This window comes from Equus caballus, chromosome 28 (assembly GCF_041296265.1).
Source record: "Equus caballus isolate H_3958 breed thoroughbred chromosome 28, TB-T2T, whole genome shotgun sequence".
Classification (NCBI taxonomy): domain Eukaryota; kingdom Metazoa; phylum Chordata; class Mammalia; order Perissodactyla; family Equidae; genus Equus; species Equus caballus.
In genome coordinates, this window is record NC_091711.1 from 18,148,090 (window position 1) to 18,167,622 (window position 19,533).

The 19,533-nt window shown below is 35.7% G+C and overlaps 1 protein-coding gene across 13 annotated transcripts in view; it reads right to left on the reverse strand.

Moving 5' to 3' along the window:
* Nucleotides 1–19,533, reverse strand: part of MGAT4C (MGAT4 family member C) — a 693,471-nt gene that overhangs the window by 13,192 nt on the left and 660,746 nt on the right. For 4 of the 13 annotated variants that reach the window (XM_070254597.1, XM_023631366.2, XM_070254599.1 and 1 more), the window contains one exon: nt 10,195–10,275. The exons of 4 other annotated variants lie outside the window; for them this stretch is intronic. The gene's annotated coding sequence lies outside the window, so the exon portion shown is untranslated. Of the gene's footprint in view, nt 1–588; nt 759–2,561; nt 2,698–10,194; nt 10,276–19,533 lie in introns of those variants that run through there. 5 more of the 13 variants (XM_070254602.1, XM_023631364.2, XM_023631365.2 and 2 more) reach the window with 3 other exon arrangements.

The following is a 19,533-nucleotide window of genomic DNA, read 5'->3' on the forward strand; positions in this document are numbered from 1 at the left end:
CTAGACTTGTGGTGATGATTTTATAATATAGTTAAACATTAAATCACTATGATGTATACTTCAAGCTAATAGGACATTGTATGTCAATTATACTTCAATAAAAATGTTTAAAAATAAAGTTTATGTGAGTTCCCTTAAAAAAAAAGAATTGTTCTTCATTTCCTTTGGCCATATCTTTCTCTAGTGATTCTTATTTTCCTTGTTGATTTGTAGGAGTTTTAAATATATGTGCAGAAATGCACAGGTAAACACTAATCTTTGCTTATGTTGAAATTATCTAAATATCTTCTTCAAGTATTTCTTGTATTTTCTTTTTGGTAAGACTTTCGCAGTATAGAGTTTTTGATGTCAAATTTGTTTCATGGTTGTTGGGTTTTTTGTACTATATTTAAAAAATCCTTTCCTATCTTGATGCTAAATGGAGAATTTCCTTTATTCTCTTCTAGCTTAAAGAGGCTTCCATTGAAGAAATTTGGGAAAAACAATACTTTAAAAAAGACTATGATTGATAGTAAAATACTGACAATATAAATTCATGATAATATGGTGATAATAAAAAGAAGAGGGGAAAAGAGGTAAGAAAGCTACCTGCCACAGTTGGAGGTGATCACTGCACTATCTTCTAACTCTAGAAACTCGGAATTGAAAAGGAAGTACTAAAATTTCCCTCTGAATTTCCAGGAGGAGCTGTATTTCACCCACAGTTGATGATGGATATTTTCAGATACAAGACATCAGGCAGCATTGGGCGATGAACCCTGAGAGAAAGGAAATGAAAGAAGTAAGCCCTATCATTTCTCCAGTTTGGGGCTGGGGGCCATTTTCAAAAGGCAGCACAGGACATTGATGGAAGAAACTGAGGAAGATACAAACAAATAGAAAGATATCCTGTGTTCATGGATCAGAGGGATTAACATTGTTAAAATGTCCATCTATAGATTGAATGCAATCCCTATCAAAATTCAAAAGGCATTTTTCATAGAAATAGAAAAAACATTCTAAAATTTGTGTGGAACCACAACACATCCCCTATACCCAAAGCAATCCTAAGAAAGAAAAACAAAGCTACAGCCATCATGCTTCCTAATTTCAAAGTATATTACAAAGCCATAGTAATCAAAACAGTACGGTACTATCATAAATACAGACACATAGAACAACAGAACAGAATCAAGAGGACACAAACAAACCCATGCACGTACAATCAACTAACATTTGACAGGAGAGCCATGAATACTCGATGCAGAAAGGACAGTCTCTTCAATAAGTGATTCTGTGAAAACTGGATATTTGGAGGCAAAAGAACGAAATTGGACCCCTATCATTTTGATGTAACACCATACCAAACAACTCATTTTTAAAATGAGAAGACATAATTTTCTCTCTATAATTCCTTTTTGCCCCAAATGTACGCAAAATTGGCACATCTGGTTCAACAAGACTTCATCAGTTTTTAAAGGCAGAATCGCATTCTTTTTTGGAAGAGCCAGGTGTTGAATGGTCACATATATGAGACTACTATAACCAAACTTCAAAGACATAGCTATTTAAAATCATTTTGATGTAACACCATACCAAACAACTCATGCTTAAAACGAAGAGACATAATTTTCGCTCTATAATTCCTTTTGTAAAGATTATTATATATGAATATATGGATAAATATACTCACATACAAAATGTGTATTACATATTCACATATTTACATGCAATTTTGAAATTATAAATAGTGTAGCATGTATTCCTATACATTTATACACATGTAATTATACATCTATAAACAGAGCTGTATTCACTGGCAATGAAACAGGTAAGTTGGTGACAAAGTAGTATTCTTTCTCAATATTTAATACTGATCCTACCTGAAGTTTTTCTCACGTTTACACGTTTACAAACCATCACTAAAGAGGATACAGACCTTAGTTATCTCCTTTCCCTCCTGTAATATTGTTCTTTCCACTGCTCTATCCAACCTTCTCTTTTCTTCCTTCTTTACAACCTTTTGGTACTAAGGTGACCTCTCCTACAACCACTTTTTGAGCAAAATTCAAAACTTAGATTTCTAGCCAGGACTTCTTCCTGAGCATAGTTCCAACTGTTGAATAATAACTTTTATCTCTAGTAGATTTCCTGCTGACCACTCAAACACAAGGAGTTCAAAACCATAGGATGATTTCCCCTTCCAGCCTGCTCCTCCTTCCAGAGTCTCATTTTTGGTAGGCCTAGCTGTCTTATCACCAAGTCAAATCATCTGAAAAAATATTTTCCTCCTCCTCTCCCACAGTCAGAAACATGCCAAGCCGTCTCCAGTCCTCAGCCTCTCACTTGCTACAATTTCTCCCGTCTGCTTCTCACTGTTGTTATCAGAGTTCAGGTTAATACTTCCTTTAACTTTGGCAACAGCAAGAAATTTCTGATGGCTTTTCCAAACTGTTCGCTCTTTACCATTTGTTTCTAAAGGATCAGCCCCTAAACGGGAAGCAAGAAGCTAGTTTTGCAAGTCCCGTTCTTAAACCGGAAGTGGGAGGATCCACACTAGGGGAGAGGTCAGGATTCCTTACCAGCCCAGGGGCTTTCCGAAGATGTTTGCTTAGGCAGACAGTAGGGAAGACATAACAGGGCGCTGTGGTGCCAAAGGGCAGAAATCAAGACAGCTGTTTGCAAACGATCTGTCATCACAAATGATGAAACAATGCCCTAGGGTAGACCAGGTGTTAGCGAGGAAATGCAGCCAGCCCTGCGCAGAGCTCAATGACTAGGTCCATTCAGACCCGGACTTCCCCTGCCGCCCTGAACTAGAAAACTGTATCAACCCAAATCCAGTTGGTCTGTTGCAGTCCTGCTGTTTTCGAAAATCGGGGAAGGGGAACCCAATGCCTCTTCAAAAGTATTTTATTTATTTATTTCTCAAGTTCTGAAATTAGCTGCACTTTTGATTGTACTCTGCATTTCATGAGAAAGTGACACTTGGCAGAGAGCTGAGGAGCCCTTCGTCAGGGAGAGGAGGCACAGGCCCTGAACAATGCTTTTGAATCAAAACTGCAGTTTCTTCATCCAGTGTCTTACTTCTACTCCCACTCCTGAGGTAAAGTAACCAAAGATTGTTCTGTTTGGTGATAATGAATCGTGGTAATGTTAAAAAAAATTTCCCGTAGGAAATAAAAAGAACTAGGCCCACTGTGGTGGGAGCCCCATTGCTTCAGGCAGTCTCTCCCTTTGCTGCCTCCCTCCAAGCTATGTGTGGGGGAGCCATGCCAATCAGCTGGACTGCTAAGAGGAGCCAAAGGACCAGTGCAGGATACATTGCAGGCCAGCATCGCCCTTCTTGACCATATAGAAGGCAGAGGCTTGGCATCTTCTGTTTGAGGACACTGAAGTTTATACAGATTGTCATTTTGCCCAAAGTCACCTAACTAGAAGCAGCACATTGCAAAGTTGCCACCCAAATGAAGCTTGGATTGTTTGAGACAGGAGCTTTAGCAATTGCTGCAATAACTGGAGGAAGAAATGTGAAACCTTCGCAGCTTCATCTGGAGAGTGTCAAGATGGCGGCTCAGCGGATCTGAGCTGCCAACTCCAAAGGCCTCTCTCTGACCTTTAATGATGTAAAAGTGCTTTCTTCTAATGTTTTGCTTGTGTGCAATTCCACATCTTTTAAAATGCAAAGCAAGTGATCACAATCAAAGACTGTTACTCAACTAGCTTTATTACTTTGAAGTTCTACAAGGTTGACTATCTCTGTGTTTTGGATACATTAGAGTATGAGTGGTGGAAGAGGCACAACTCCACAGAAATGGGCTACATCCCTTCCACATACATGCAGCCCTTAAACTACTGTAAGTCTACACTGTGTGCCAGCAGAATGAATGGCAGTATTCCAGACAGTCAAGAAAAAGTAGCTAAGGAATTCAGTTTGCTTGGAGGGTAGACAGGTGAAAAGAAAGGGTCATACAAAATCCAAGAATAATAACCATTTCTGAAATGAGGTCCAAAATCTTTGATGGGCTGCCATCTACAAATCAACTAAATGCAGAACAGCCAGTCAAGTAGGACAACACTATTTTTAGAAACAAATGTTCATACAGTTTATTCTAACTCTCTATCCTCCAAGTCAAGTCTGATGCTCCTCCATCAAGTTTTGTCGCAGGATTGAAATCACCTATCTCTGAACAATTTCAGAACAAGGAGGATTTTTAAATATCCTGGTTCAACCGCGAGAAGAGGGCCTGGTATCGCCTGGACTTGGACTTGCTTGGCAAATCCTCTGGTTGAGGCCAGACCCAAGGTATAGAAACTCACATTGTTAGCAAAGAGGATAGTTCCAGGAGAACTATGCAATTTTCCAACACCAACACCAGCGTCAGCATCCCTGTGCCTGAAGATAGCTCCTGGGGAAGTGCAGCAGATCTCCACGGAAGCTCTGCTGGACTCTCCCTCGGAACTCAACATTGAGTGGCATCAACCATGTCTTATGGGTAAAACTGAGTACTAAGGAAGTAAAAACCAGTCTGCTTGTCAGTTCTAGAATCCCTACCCCTGGTTAGAGAATTTAGGGATTGAACTATTTAGAAATACATAAGGCCAAGAAGAATGTTATTTGGTGCAAGACTGTTTATTTTGTTTCTCAAAGGCCTAATTATAAATTGCTTTGTATGTGGACCTGCTTTCTTACATATTTCCTTTCCTGATCAGGCTTGGGATATTCTGTGCATCAGTTTAAGAAAAGTACTCTTCCCCACCTTTGCCTCACATTTTAATCTGCATGGATTTGCTATCTTCTCTTATCCATTCCCACATTTTAAAATTTAATTTTTAGGTCACCAATTGTTGCCTTCTTGCTGAAGATTTCTCTGAACCCCATTTTCAGTCAAAAATTCTTCTTCACTTTTTTGAACTCTTACCATTTTATCTATACTTCTCTTAATTTACTTAATACTTCCTACTTCTTGATATTGTATCCATATTTCTTTTTTCCCTTTGGATTCTGAGCTTCTTATATGTAGAGTATTTCTTGAAAACTTCATATTATATCACTTGAGTATTTAGTGAGATGTTTTTAGAAAGAGGGCAAGCAACCACTACGCTGTCTTTTTTTGTATGTGTGCATTTTTGCATTGCAGAAATCTTGAACTTGATGCCACAGGGAAACTATCAGCCCATGAATATTTGTATTTCTTTCCCACAGCATTCTGAAATCTTGCCCAAGAACTTTCCTGCCATTATCCAGACCTACAATGTAATCTGTGGGCTCTTTGGTTGCAAAAATGCAAATGAGCACATCAAACTTTACTTTGTCCTTTATCAAAGCACTATAGACTCTTTTTGTTTGTCTTATCATTTAAGTGAGAAGTGAGGATAATGCCACTTGTTAGTTTTGTTATTTAATGGATTGAAATATTTTATAACTGAGCTAAATCAAAATTTTTTAGGGTATTTAAGAAACGCAGCAGAAAAAAATAAATGTTGACATTGTGAAGACCAGTTGCAAAATAGAGAATTAGTTTGTGCCAGAGACGCCTCAGACAGATGTAATCTGATCTAATATCAGAATTTAAATATAGTGCAAAGTTTAGAAGACATATAATTTGGGGACAAATATTCTTTGGATCTAATGGACTATCTACTTCTCTTTACTACCTCATGCATATGCATGTATACATGGAAATAAAGATTCTGCCATTGTAACACTATGCATATCTATTATTTATCTCAAATCATTGCTCATGGAAACAGAGTATTAGTTGTACAAACCCTTCATTACATTTCTTCTTGGGAAGACACTGTGTGGGAATTTGTATGCTAGTTTTTCATCAACTCAAGAAAAATGCTAATTTATTAAAGAATTGATGTTGATATGAAGTGACAAGTGAATTATTACACCATAGAGCTGTTTGCATAGAGTGCATATGCTTGTGCATGTTATCACAAATTCTTCATGTTTCTGGAAGGTTACTTGGACTGTAGGCAACAAACTACAAAATGTTAATGAGCTCAGTTCTCTCCCTCCAGCTCCTCAGGGTAAAATCACACTTCCCCAAAGCAAACTATTCTCTGGTCATATAAGGGAATGGTGAAAAGGAAAACCATACCCCTACCTATGAATGTGCCCACATTATTCTCTGCCAGGCACTAAGCTTAACTTCTACGTTATTTAATAGTCCATTTTTAAATCAACAGTTAGAATGCAACAGTAAATTACATTCTCCAACTCACATGGGTTTGCATCCAACACTCAACCTCACTTTAGGGAAAACATGAAGGAAGTCTTGGAGTGCACTGTTCATCTGTCTGACATGTGCCACTATGTGTCTCTGACTTGCTTGGCTTGCCTTTTTTAATGCTTCCTCAATTTGTTTTTCTACTTTGCTTTTTAGAAGGCTGCACAGGCCCTCAGGGCAGCATTCAGTATTTTCTGATGAGCAGCAAGAATGTTGCTGACATAGCAAAAGCTTCAGGATGCCACAAAAATGAAGACGGTTTTACAAAATATGATTATTGTTGCATTTTGTACAAAAGGCTCAGATATTGATAGGAACAAATGTAATTGTTTTCCATTTAAGCTTTTTTTTTTTTTATGATGCCAAGTTGTACTGTCCATTTGTAGCTATAGGTTGTAGTGAAGTGGAAAATTATAGAGGCTAGGCTAGTCCATAGGGTTCACAATGAGGACCAGCAAGATTTATTTTTCTGGTTCACTTTAAGCTTCAATGCAGATAGAAAATGTGTAGCACTGACAGACTGGAGGTTTCCTGCCACTGACTATAAAAATAGTAAAATTGAGATGAGGATTGGGAAGAAAGAGCAGTCTTTTTCAATGTTGAAGCTAACTAAGATGAGAAATGTACTTTATTTACCAACTTCTCTTTTAGAATATCATTTTCGTATAGATTTCTAGTTTCTTTCCAGTGAGCTGAAAAAGGCCTGGCTAGAGTGGAACCAATAACACCAAACGTTGAACTCATGACTTTAGCAAGAATACAGGAGTTAGTGCTAAGGAGAGTTATGGTCATGAAAGCTGTTTTGAGTTGTGGAGAAGAAAGAAAGAGTAATGATGATGTTGATAACTAATTCAGAGGACTGTAAAATATATTTTGTTAAATCTTCCACAAAACTCATGAGGTAGATAAGAATATAATTATCACTATTCTCACCATGCAAATAAGGAAACTGAAGATCAGATAGATTAAGAGACATGCCCAGGTCCAGGATATTGCAAGTATGCGATATAGGTATGATAAATGACAGGTCCTCTTTCTAAATCTCTGACTTTTCACGCATTCCAGTCTACTCAGTTTATCAGAGAGACGTAAAAATTTGGTGCTTTCAAATCAACTTAAAATTTGGGTAAAGCAATAGTATTGAATAGTATTAATGATCATATTTCTATTACTAATATGAAGAGGTAATAAAGTGATTACTTTTACCCAAAGAGATCATGCAAGAATTTATGCACAATTACTAGTATAATATAAAAGACTGTACCACACTATCTCAATAAAATTTACACACATTTTTATACAGTAAAAATCAGGTAAACTTTAACTCAAATTCAGTAGTACCAAGTACCAATTTGAGTAGATGAGTATGATATATACATAAATATGTTTTGTTATTTCAATAATATGCTCAGTTAGAATATGTTTTCCTCTTTAAGTAAGAATTACTTTTCTTGCTTGTTATTAAATTCTAAAGTTAGAATGAAAAAGTCTGTTATATATAATTCATTACCATATATTTATCCTTTCATTCAAATGCAGAGTTCACACTAATTACTAGGTATCTGTACTAGTCACAATGATGGCAATTTCCTATCCGGCTTAACAAAAACAGAAAAAAATTAGCACAGGAAGTACGACAAAAACACATCTTGCGGTTAGAAATACTTTCCTGGTAGCTGTTCTCAAGAATTTTTAGAAATATCACTAAGTGATTGTTTAGTCTGTGTTGCCCTAGATATTAAATATTGCTGTTGCTCTTTCAGCATTTATTGAAGCTTCACTATGCACCTGACATTGTGTTAAAAGAAAAGATTAGTAAGTCCATATTCTTGCACTACTATTTAAGGCAAGCTAAGTAGAAGGTAAATATGCCCAAATTAGATCAGTAAAATGTTACAGATATGACTTTAGCAGTGTGCAAAGATTACAGTAGAAACACAACATAGGGAAAGACAGGAGTTATCCTAAATCTTGGGGGTGATGTCTTCAGGAGATATTCCATAGAGGAGGTGATAGCAGATAGGGGATGAAAAAAGGGTGGGGAAGATTCCAGATAGAGGGAACAGCAGAAAGTGGCATGTAGAATGTAACATTTCTGTATTATGAAGTTGTTTTTTCTCTTTTCTTAAATTCTTACCACAGTCTAAGCAGAAATAGTACAAATTAACGTACTACAAAAAGGTTGACAAACAAAATGAGCAGACTGGTATCAGACTTCTACTCCATAATACTTTTTTTAAAAAGGAAGATAATGAGAAAACATCTGGGGACTTTTGTAGGGACATGTATTGTCCCATAATAGCAGTTCACAAAAGTTCTCTTTATTTTTCAGGGGAAAAATAAAATAGTTTATTCTGATATGTAAGTTCTCTGGAAATAAAACAAGGCTTTTTCTTTTAAAAAAATACTTAAAGATATCCACTAACTCATTTTAGAGATGAATTAAGAGCCAAGAATGGAAACACATGGTGAAAAAGAACTACAATTCTTTTACGTAGTTTTGATTCCAGATTCAAGAAACCAGTAGGATTTAGGTATTCTCATGTTGATTTTGATTTTGAGCAGTAAAGTTGGACTTTACAAAGCTCTCTTCTTCTTTCGTACCACTGAATTTTCTAGAATCAAAAATATGTTAATAAGACTGTATCCAATGTTCAAGTAGAATATATTAGCCATTGTTTATAGTCACTTGAAGCAGTAACTGGATTCCCCCATTCATGAACTTGCTTACGACGGCTATAACATTTACACAGTTTGGAGTTTATAAGAATAATTGCCAACAAATTTTGGTTCTTGTTTATTTCCCTCAGAAAGGTAGAGTTGAGCTGGGTAACTTAAAGTTTACTTTTGTGTCAAGAAACTTGAGTAATGAATTTTTTTTATGTACTTTAAAACTTCCTGAATGAAAATATCCAATATCATTTGTCAATAAATCAGCACATATGATATTGTATGTAAGACCTGTAAATGTTCTTCTGTGTTTACTATTCTTAAATAGGTGTAAAATTTTAACTATGTAAAAATATATAAAGAAAAAGATTAAAGAATTACAATGATATATTAATACGGTTGTGAGCATTTAATACTAGTATGAATGGCTATTAGTTTCTTCTTTATAATCTTCTATATGTCCTAGTTAATATATGTTAATATTTAAATATTTAATTTAATAATAATTTAAAACAATATATTTCTTTAAAAAAGCCCCTGAAATTCTACATATATTTTCAAAATTATGCAAAAAACTTTGAAGCAAAATACTAGATGGGATTAGTTCTAAAGGTAAAAATTGTTTGTGCTCTGAGCCAAGAAGTGTTTCAATTCTTCTTTTCCTTTCCGTATTTTTTAAAATAACTGCTCATATATTAATTCTTTTGGGAGATATAATTTTGTTTTCTAAAAAGACTCATAACTATACTCTAACATCTAAATGGACAACTTAAGCCATAAAATTCTACGGCATAGAATTTGAGTGATGAATAATTTCAGGTCGACTAGAGGTGCTAATTCAGATATAAGAAGACAAATATGATTAACCATCCTACAGACTACTCTTGGTGAAAATGAAACAGCCATTTCCATAGTCAAATGCTCAAATGGCAAGCCTATAAGCATCTGTCGCCTAGGCATATATGTATAGCAATGACATAACTGATATTTTTAAAATGCATTTTAAAGTCTCAATTCCATTTATTCATCTTGTTACAAGAAATCTTAACATATTTTAATATATCAGTTTTTTTCAATTCCCACACTGTGGGGAGAAAAAACAAAGTCTTAATTCTGTTTCCATTAGAGGATAAACCAAATGAACTAAGATTGTCATTCAACTGTTAATGTTACTAGGATTGAGCCTTGTTTTTACTCTGGCTACTAATTTCTTAAAGTAGGTTGTCAATATTACAATAAAATTGTAAGAAAAGATTTATTAACCTAGATTCGTCATCAGTTGCTTAAACATAATCTTTATACCAACCTTCAGTCTCTTTTTCTCATTCTCCCATAGTGTGAATTACTTTATTGATTACGAAGCTATGGCCTGAACGCAAATGAAAATCTGTAATGAAAAACTCATTTTAGAAAGAAATTAGTAAATTCAATAGTGGAAAACAATTTTCCTGTGTTCAATCTTGTAATCTACTTTGCGTTATTTCCCACATGTACCCTACACATCAGTGATTCATGTCACTGTGCACATAATCAATTAAAATAAAAGAATTACATAAAATATGTTTCTCCAATGCTAACCTCCAGCTCTCTCATACTAAAATAGTTATATTTCTATATTGAATATCTAACGATGCTATTAGAGAGTTAAACAGTTTTGCAAATATATTCACTGTTGAAAAATTCATAGAATAACATTTCCTTGTGTTGTTTTAGAGATTATATAACTTATTGAGGAAAACAGGCTATTAATATAACCAATGAAAAAGCACTAAAAAATTCTAAATTTTACAGGAATTTATTATATGGTAGGCACTATGCTGTAGGACTTTCCACATGTATTGTCTGTATTAATCCTACTAGGACTCCAATAAGTGAATAGTATGATACACATTTTTTAATCAAGAAAAAACGAGGATTAACGGAATGTTTAACAAATTTGCCCAAGGTTGCGTAGTCACTGAGATTCAAACCAAAGATCTATCTGACTTTAAATACTGTGCTCTTAAACATCATACTATTTTGTTTCTCTTCATAGCGTGAAAATAATTCATCATCAACTCAATCCTAATGCTTGGGATTCCTGTACAAAAAAACATATATATGTACATATATATTTATATCAAAATATATATCCATATATATATTCACCTGCCAAACTGGCCCATACTAGTGAAGGTACAATGATAAATTAGGAGGAATACTTCTTTCAGTACTATAGATACGTTGTAGTGGCGATGGCATGTTTATATCGTGTCTTGAAATCTCACGTTTTTGCTAATAAAAAATTCTTTTAAAAGTTATAATAAATAAAGCAAGTGTCTAAGTTTCATTCATAAGGAGTGGGAATAGAAAGAGGAATTATATTACTTTCATTTTTTTAATTACACAAGTAATTACACAAGCAAGAATCTGTTGAAAAAAAAAAAAAATAGAAGCTGTGAATGTCCCCCTTCCCTCCACCCCTCTAAGTTTTTACTAGAGATAAACAGTTCTCCCCATAATTTAATTTTCCAGGGCCTTTTCTACACCCATGAGCACCCACCCACACACCCACACCCACCCCCCACACACACACATACAGACACCTGCTTAAAGTAACACAATTACATTGAACCACATTATGTGTATTGCTTTGCGTCTTCTTGTTCCTTAATGTATATTGGAAATCTTTCCATATCAGTACAAATAGGGTACTTTATTCTTTTATACTGCTGAATCGCCTAATTGAAACACTTATTTATTTGGCCCTCTCCTTATAAATATATCTGTAAGTTGTTTCCAAACAATCACTATTACAAAAAATGCTGCGGTAGAAATTGTAATATGCCTTTGTGCATAATTTTTGGATATAATCCTATAAGTGAAATTGCTGGGTCCAAGGGCAGGTACACTTACTATAGATACTGCCAACTCCCTTTAACCTTATAGTATTTCCCTGTGTATTAAATGTAACACTGTTGGAACTGGTTCTGTGTTTATTGTCAGCATTTCAAATAGATCCCTGTCTCCTGATAAATTCAAACAGATCTGAGAGATTGCTGTTGACAGCTTAGTTAAATAAGCTTTCTTAGCTCTTCCAATCCGTGTGTTCATAATTCCTCCAGAGCCGGAGACATTATGAAAAGGGTCCTTTCTAATTAAAGTAGCAACAGCCAAGTATTTGTGTGTGGCTCCCTCTACTAAGGAGAAGGCAACTGCCACTGAAAATGTGCATGTTTCAATCTGCATTGGATTTGGTTTCTAAAATCATTATTAACCAGTCCTTAGTGTATGATAAATAAATATGTCTACATTCTTAAAAGAAAAATAGTAGCAAAAGAAAGCTCTAATGAACCCTTATTTGGAAACCTTCAGGAAATAGAGGACTTTTAACTTCTACACTACGCCTCATCTCATGAGCAAACTGACCATTTGGCCTCATAATAGACGGTGAAAGATGCTGTGAGGAGACCGCGGGAAGCATTTTCATGTGTTTTTTTCTGACTCTTGGCCCTCTGATAACTAAGCAGTAAAATAAGACTTTTTCTGTCTTCCATGTCTCCACAAAAACAATTGCCAGTGACAAAGCTGAAATTTCCTAACAAGAAGCATTATTTAAAAATAATTATAAATTTTTGTATTCTTTAATAATCTTCTTTTCATTATGTTTGTATTCTGAATTTATAATTTTAAAGTCACACTTCTCATTTGTGCTTCATTGCCTACTCTAATGTTTAATAATTAATTACTTAATCAAATCTTATAGTGTAATACACTATGTTTCTTGTCCAGAATTTTTAAATGTACATGGTTTTCCATGAAATTCGTATGAGGAAAAATATGGAGAATATAGGTCATTACAGACTACACATTTTAACTGTTTTTCTATCTGGTTAAAACTTCTGGCCCAGTAATAAAGCATTCTGATTTAATGGGAAATTTTCCACTCTAACTATTAGCCAAAAATTTGGAATTTATGTGAATACATGTAACACTGAAACTATGTCAAACATAGCTTAATATTTCACGACTCACAAAAGAGTTCAGAATCTTTCAATGCCCCATGGCCATTATGATAGCTTTTACTATAAGTTTCCAGAGATTTGATTAATTCTAAAATTCACTTTGCTAAGTTCATCTTTGAAATAATAGTTTTAGACTTTAATGTGCTCATTCATTTTTCCTAGAAAAATATTGTACATGTGCTGTAATAATTAGTCAATATAAAATATTATATATAGTTAGTAATGGCTTATAATCAATATGATATTTAATTTTATGTCCCATTTGACCTGAGATATTTAAATTTTCCAGCCTTGAAAGCAAGAGCATCCAGTCCAGAACATTTCAGACACATGCTGTTAAAACTGTTCCGTCAACTGCTGTCTCTTTTTTTTATTTTTAAAGATTGGCACCTGAGCTAACAACTATTGTCTATCTTTTTTTTTCTGCTTTATCTCCCCAAATCCCCCCTAGTACATAGTTGTATATCTTAGTTGCAGGTCCTACTAGTTGTGGCATGTGGGACATGGCCTCAACGTGGCCGTACGAGCGGTGCCATGTCCGCGCCAGGATCCGAACCAGCGAAACCCTGGGCCGCTGCAGCAAAGCGCACAAACTTAACTACTCGGCCACGGGGCCGACTCCTCAACTGCTGTCTCTAAAGAATATCTTGCATCTTTCAGATCCCTCTGCCACACTTCTCTGCATAGTCTTTCTTAAAACAAATCTGACCATGTCACTCTCAACCATGAGATTCCATAATTCTATTTGCTGATTGCACAAAGTTCAAATTCTTTTGCATGTCATTAACAGCTCCTGTCACCTTTTCTGGCCGTAGCAGTTGACAGTATTCCACCCCTAACACCATGATCTATGTCTGTTCAAATATACACACTCCCCACCTCAGCAGCTCAGCTGATGCTCCCCCGATGAAACATTCTTGATTTTCCCTCCTCTGGCAGAAGTCATCAGTATTTTCTTGGCATCTTGTGTGTAACTTGTAACTTGTTCATCATATCACCTTTAACACTTTGTTGCAATTATGTCTTTGCACAATGCTGTTTTATTTTCTCTAATAAACTCTGGGCTCATAGAAGACAAGGAAAGCATCTTTATATTTACCTTATTTAGGAAAATTTGTACCTCAGAGATGTTCTCCAACATTTTTGAATGGAGTTTTAATTGATGAATTTACCATTTGAAAGTACATCTCACAAAAGCATGGCTTTAATTAAAATTTGAGAAAGCTTTAGTGGAGTTTCAAGGAAAGTGTTTCTAATTATAAGACATTATTTTACTAGTCTGTTTGCTATATGGTATGCAAAAGGGTGGATGGGAGTGTGATCCTGCGGGAGATTCTGGGAGCTGGGAGCAGGATTTTTGCATTAAAACAAAAGCTCTCATGAAGGAAATAAGAGTGAAAAATCTATATTATAGCTAAGAAATGATGTAAGATCTCTCATGAAATACCCTCATTTATCTACATGTTCACTCTGCATGTAATTATTGCGAACTTTTACAATTATTATAATTTTGATCATTAAAATTGGAGTACCAAACACTGTATTTTCAGTTTTCTGGTTATTGTCTACAGCATTTAACATAGTAATAGTCATATGATTGGCACTTAACAAAGACCTTTTTAAAGACTGAACTTATTAAAGATGAGAGGTAGTAAAGTGACTGATGCTTTTTAATGGACAGTGGTATAAACATTAGAAGCAGATAATAGCAGCATATTGAACTCTTAGTAAGTGCCAGGCACTGTATTAAGAATTTTATGTACTTTTCAAAAAACCAACTCTTGGTTTCATTGACTTTTTTTGTCTCTATTTCATTTATTTCTTCTCTGATTTTTATTATTTCCTTCCTCCTACTAGTTTTGGGCTTTGTTTGCTCCTCTTTCTACAGTTCCTTTAGGTGCACTGTTAGATTATTTGGCATTTTTTCTTGTTTGTTGAGGTAGGCCCAAATTGCTGTTAACTTCCCTCTTAGAACTGCTTTTGCTGTGTCCCATAGAATTTGGCATGTTGTATTTTCATTTTCATTTGTCTCCGAGTATTTTTTGATTTCTCCTTTGGCTTCTTCATTGACCCAGTTGTTCAGTAGCATCTTGTTTAACGTCCACACATTTGTAGCTTTTCTGGTTTGCTTCCTGTAGTTGATTTCTAGTTTCATACCTTTGTGGTTAAAAAAGATGCTTGGAATTATTTCAATCTTCTTAAATTTATTGAGACTTGTTTTGTGGCCTATTATGTGATCTATCCTGGAGAATGGTTCATGAGCATTTGAAAAGAATGTATATTCTATGGTTTTTGGATGGAATGTTCTGTAGGTATCTACTAATTCCATCTGGTCTACTGTGTTGTTTAAGGACAATGTTTCCTTATTGATCTTCTGTTTGGATGATCTATCCATTGGTGTAAGTGGAGTGTAAAAGTCCCCTACTGTTATTGTGTTTCTGTCTATTTCTCCTTTTATCTCCATTAATAATTGCTTTATATATTTAGGTGCTCCTATGTTGGATGCATAGATATTTACAGGTGTTATATCCTCTTGTTGGATTGTTCACTTTATCATTATGTAGCTCCTTTTTTTGTCTCTTGTTACAGTTTTGTTTTAAAGTTTATTTTGTATGATGTAAGAATTGCTACCTCAGCTTTCTTTTCTTTGCCCTTTTCATGGAGTACCTTTTTCCATCCCTTCACTTGTGTATTGGAGAGGACATGGAGAGAAGGGAACCCTCGTACACTATTGGTGGAAGTGCAAACTGGTGCAGCCACTAGGAAAACAGTATGGAGAGCCCTCAAACATTAATAATAGATCTACCATGTTATCCAGGTATTCAACTGCTGGATATTTATTCAAAGAACTTAAAAACACGAATGCATAAAGGTACATGCCTGTGTTCATTACAACATTATTCACAATAGCCGAGATTTGGAAGCAACCTGGGTGCCCATCAAGGGATGAATAGATAAAGAATTGTGGTATATATACACAATGGGATACTATCCAGCCATAATAAATGATGAAATCTGGCCATTTGTGACAACATGGACAGAACTTGAGGGTATTATGCTAAGTGGAATAAGTAAGAGGGAGAGAGTCAAATATGGTATGATCTTATATAAGTAGAAGATAAAAACAATGACAAAAAACCACATATAAACAGAGATTGGATTGCTGGTTACCAGAGGGGAAGAGAGGAAGGAGGAGGAGTAAAGGAGTGGTGATGGACTGTGATTAGCCTTTGGGTGGTGAACATGATGTTATCTACAGAGAAATCAAAATATGTAATGACATATACCTGAAATTTATATAATGCTATAAACCAGTGTCACCACAATAAAAAAAATAGCCAAAAAAATTTTATGTACAATATTTCTTCTAACCTTCACAGAAAACTTGTGACATAGGCATCATTTTTATCTTTGTCATTTTACACACGGGGAAACAAGTTTATTGAGATTAGATAACTTTTTTAAAGATATACAACCTACAAGTAATAGAGGTAGGGCTTGAACTCAGAGGCAGCTGATTTCAGAGCCCAGAAATTGACAACATAGTCTTCCTTTTTTGAATTTGGGTTGAAAGAGATTGCCGGTTATTTTAGCATAGAGTGGCATACTGCAAAAGTCTTATTTTGTACATTTTTGAGATGGGAGATTAACTTGGGAAAGGACAAATGAGTCACAATGAGAAAATAGGTGTAATAAATTATCCCACAAATGCAGAGACATGGGGAAATCACTGTAAGCGGAACCTGGACAATGGGTTAGTGCAGCAATCATTTTACGTGAGGATATGCCTTTTGAAACCAAATTGTGTGAATAGGAAAATAAATTCTATTAGTTATTGAAGATTATTTTTATTGGAATAATGGCTATTTCCATAATGTTTGTAAATACACAGGGACATAGGTCAATTGGATAAAAAAATCAAAGTTCCTGTGCAAATTGAATTTTTTTTCATTTTCAGAAAATTGTGAAAACACTATAAAATCAGTTTTAATAACCCAAAACTTCAGCATATTATTTTGTTCCACATTAATAGACTTTTTTTTATGAAGTGGCCTCTGATGTATGGTGTCATTACTTTAAAACCATTGTATTTTGTAATTTAATTTAAAAATGTTCATTGTTATATACATAAAAAGTTTCTAAATGTAAGACTTCTTTGCATGATATACTCATTTATTTTCAATACAGTCAAATTTTAATATCAGAATTAAATTTATATGGGGCCGGCTCGGTGGTGCAGCGGTTAAGTGCACACGTTCCACTTCTTAGCGGCCTGGGGTTCGCCAGTTCAGATCCTGGGTGGGGACATGGTACCACTTGGCACGCCATGCTGTGGTAGGCGTCCAACATATAAAGTAGAGGAAAATGGGCACAGACGTTAGCTCAGGGCCAGCCTTCCTCAGCAAAAAGAGGAGTACTGGCAGTAGTTAGCTAAGGGCTAATCTTTCTCAAAAGAAAAAAGAAGAATTAAATTTATAGAAGCCATCTTTGGAATCTTATAGTTGAGTATTTTTGTGCAGGTAAGGTTATGTGAAGCATTACTATTTGTTTTTGTTTATCCATTTCTCTGTGTGTTGTATCATATTCTTTTTTAATTCTTCATTTATTAATTTATTTGTGACTTTTTTTGTGCCTACCATGTACATGCATAAATCATGAGGATGCAAATATAAAGATAAGATTTCCCCCTAAGAAGCTTAGAGTCTCTTAATGGAGAGTCTTTTAAAGTTTATTAAATATCAACTCATACTCTGCTTAAGAAGTATCTCTGCTTAGCAGAGCAATAATTAGAAAGGAAGAACAATACTGCTCCTGCTGAAGGGAACTCGTAAACCCAAGCTAGCCAGACCACTCAAGTCTGCTACTTGCATCTAAGAGGTAATATATCAAATAGCAGTGAACATGGGAAGCAGAAGAGAATGTCTTCATCATAATCTTACTGCAAGTTAGTCATGGAGTTGCAGATAGTGTTTTCTTCAAAATATACATTTATTATTTTCCACAACAAGATTTTTAAGCATATGTTCAGTATGCACAGGCATTCTGCTGGGGTTGGAGGCAGATAGATGCATAACCAAGACAAATTTCTTTCTGCCCTACTATAGCACAGCATCTTTAGAAACCATTTTGAGAGCCCACCTTCTCTATCTGGATATACAGACATCTGTAATTTGGCGTGTCCTAAATCAAGTTCATTTTCTGTCCCCTCCTCAACTCTACCCACGTGTATTCTTGGGCCTGCTTCCTTATTTTGGCTAGTGACAACACGATGTCTCTGTGCTGCTGCCTGAAGTGAAAAAACCTCAGCATGGTTCCTGACTCTTCTTCTGTGGCCCTCACTATGACACACGCCATCCCTCATGGAGTATGTAATCCAGTTCTGTCAATTCTGTCTCAGAAACCTCTCTGACATTTTTCTGTTTATCTTTTCTACCATTTCTTTCTCACTCCTCTCCCTTCTCTAGAATGTAAGCCCCCTGAGAGCAAGGACTTTATCTGTTTTGTTCAATGCAGTATCCCTAGTTCTTAGAAGAGTTCCTGGCGCATAGTAAACCCTCAACAAATATTCGTTAAATGAACAAATTAATTCCTCTTTCCAAAATAACATAACAACAATTAATATTTTTGGAGGATCGCTATTTGCCAGGCACAGGGATATATGCTTTGTAAAAATTTCATATTTAATCCTCAGAATTACCCTATAATAGATTGGCACAACAAGGGTGATTAGACTCAGAAGACCACGTTCATAAATTCAGGATTTTACTTAATTGCCCTGTTGTGATATTGTGATTTATAAGAAATAAATATTTGGTCTTCATCCAAGGTTCCTAGCTGTAGCTCCCCAAACCCTTGGAAATTCCTAAGTGATAAGAGCTTAAAGGTGTCTCTTATGTTTATAAAGTCACTTTTGGAATGGGCTTAAGGATGGGGATGGTTTGCTGGGAGAACCAACCATGGGATTAGGGAGTTGGAACTTTTAGTCCCACTCCTGAACCTACTCGGAGAGGAGAGGGTCTGGAGGTTGAATCAATTGCCAAAGGCCAACGATTTAATCAATCATGCCTATGTCATGAAGTCTCCATAAAAACCCAGATGCATGGGGTTTGGAGAGCTTCCGAGATGGTGAACACATGGAGGTGCTAGGGGAGTGGCAAGTTCTAAAAGAGCTAGAAGCTCCACCCCCCTCCCCATTCCTTGCCCTATGCATTGCTGCCATCTGACAGTTCCTGAGTTATATCCATTTTTAATGAACCAGTGATCTAGCAAGTAAAGTGTTTCTCTGAGTTCTGTGAGCCACTCTAGCAGATTAATTGAACCCGAGGAGGAGGTTGTGGGAACCTCTGATTTGTAGCAAGTCGGTTAGAAGTACAGGTAACAACCTGGACTTGAGATTGGCATCTGAAGTCTAAGGAGGGGGTTGGAGGAACCTCCAATCTGTAGCCAGCAGGTCAGAAGCACAGGTAACAACCTGAGCTTGCGACTGGCATCTGAAGGGGGTGGGGTTAGTCAGTCTGGTAGGACTGAACCCTTAACCTATGGAATCTGACACTATCTCCAGACAGATAGTGTCAGAATTGAGTTGAATTCTCGGACACCCTGCTAGTGTCCGAGAATTGTTTGCTGTTGCCTGGGAAGTA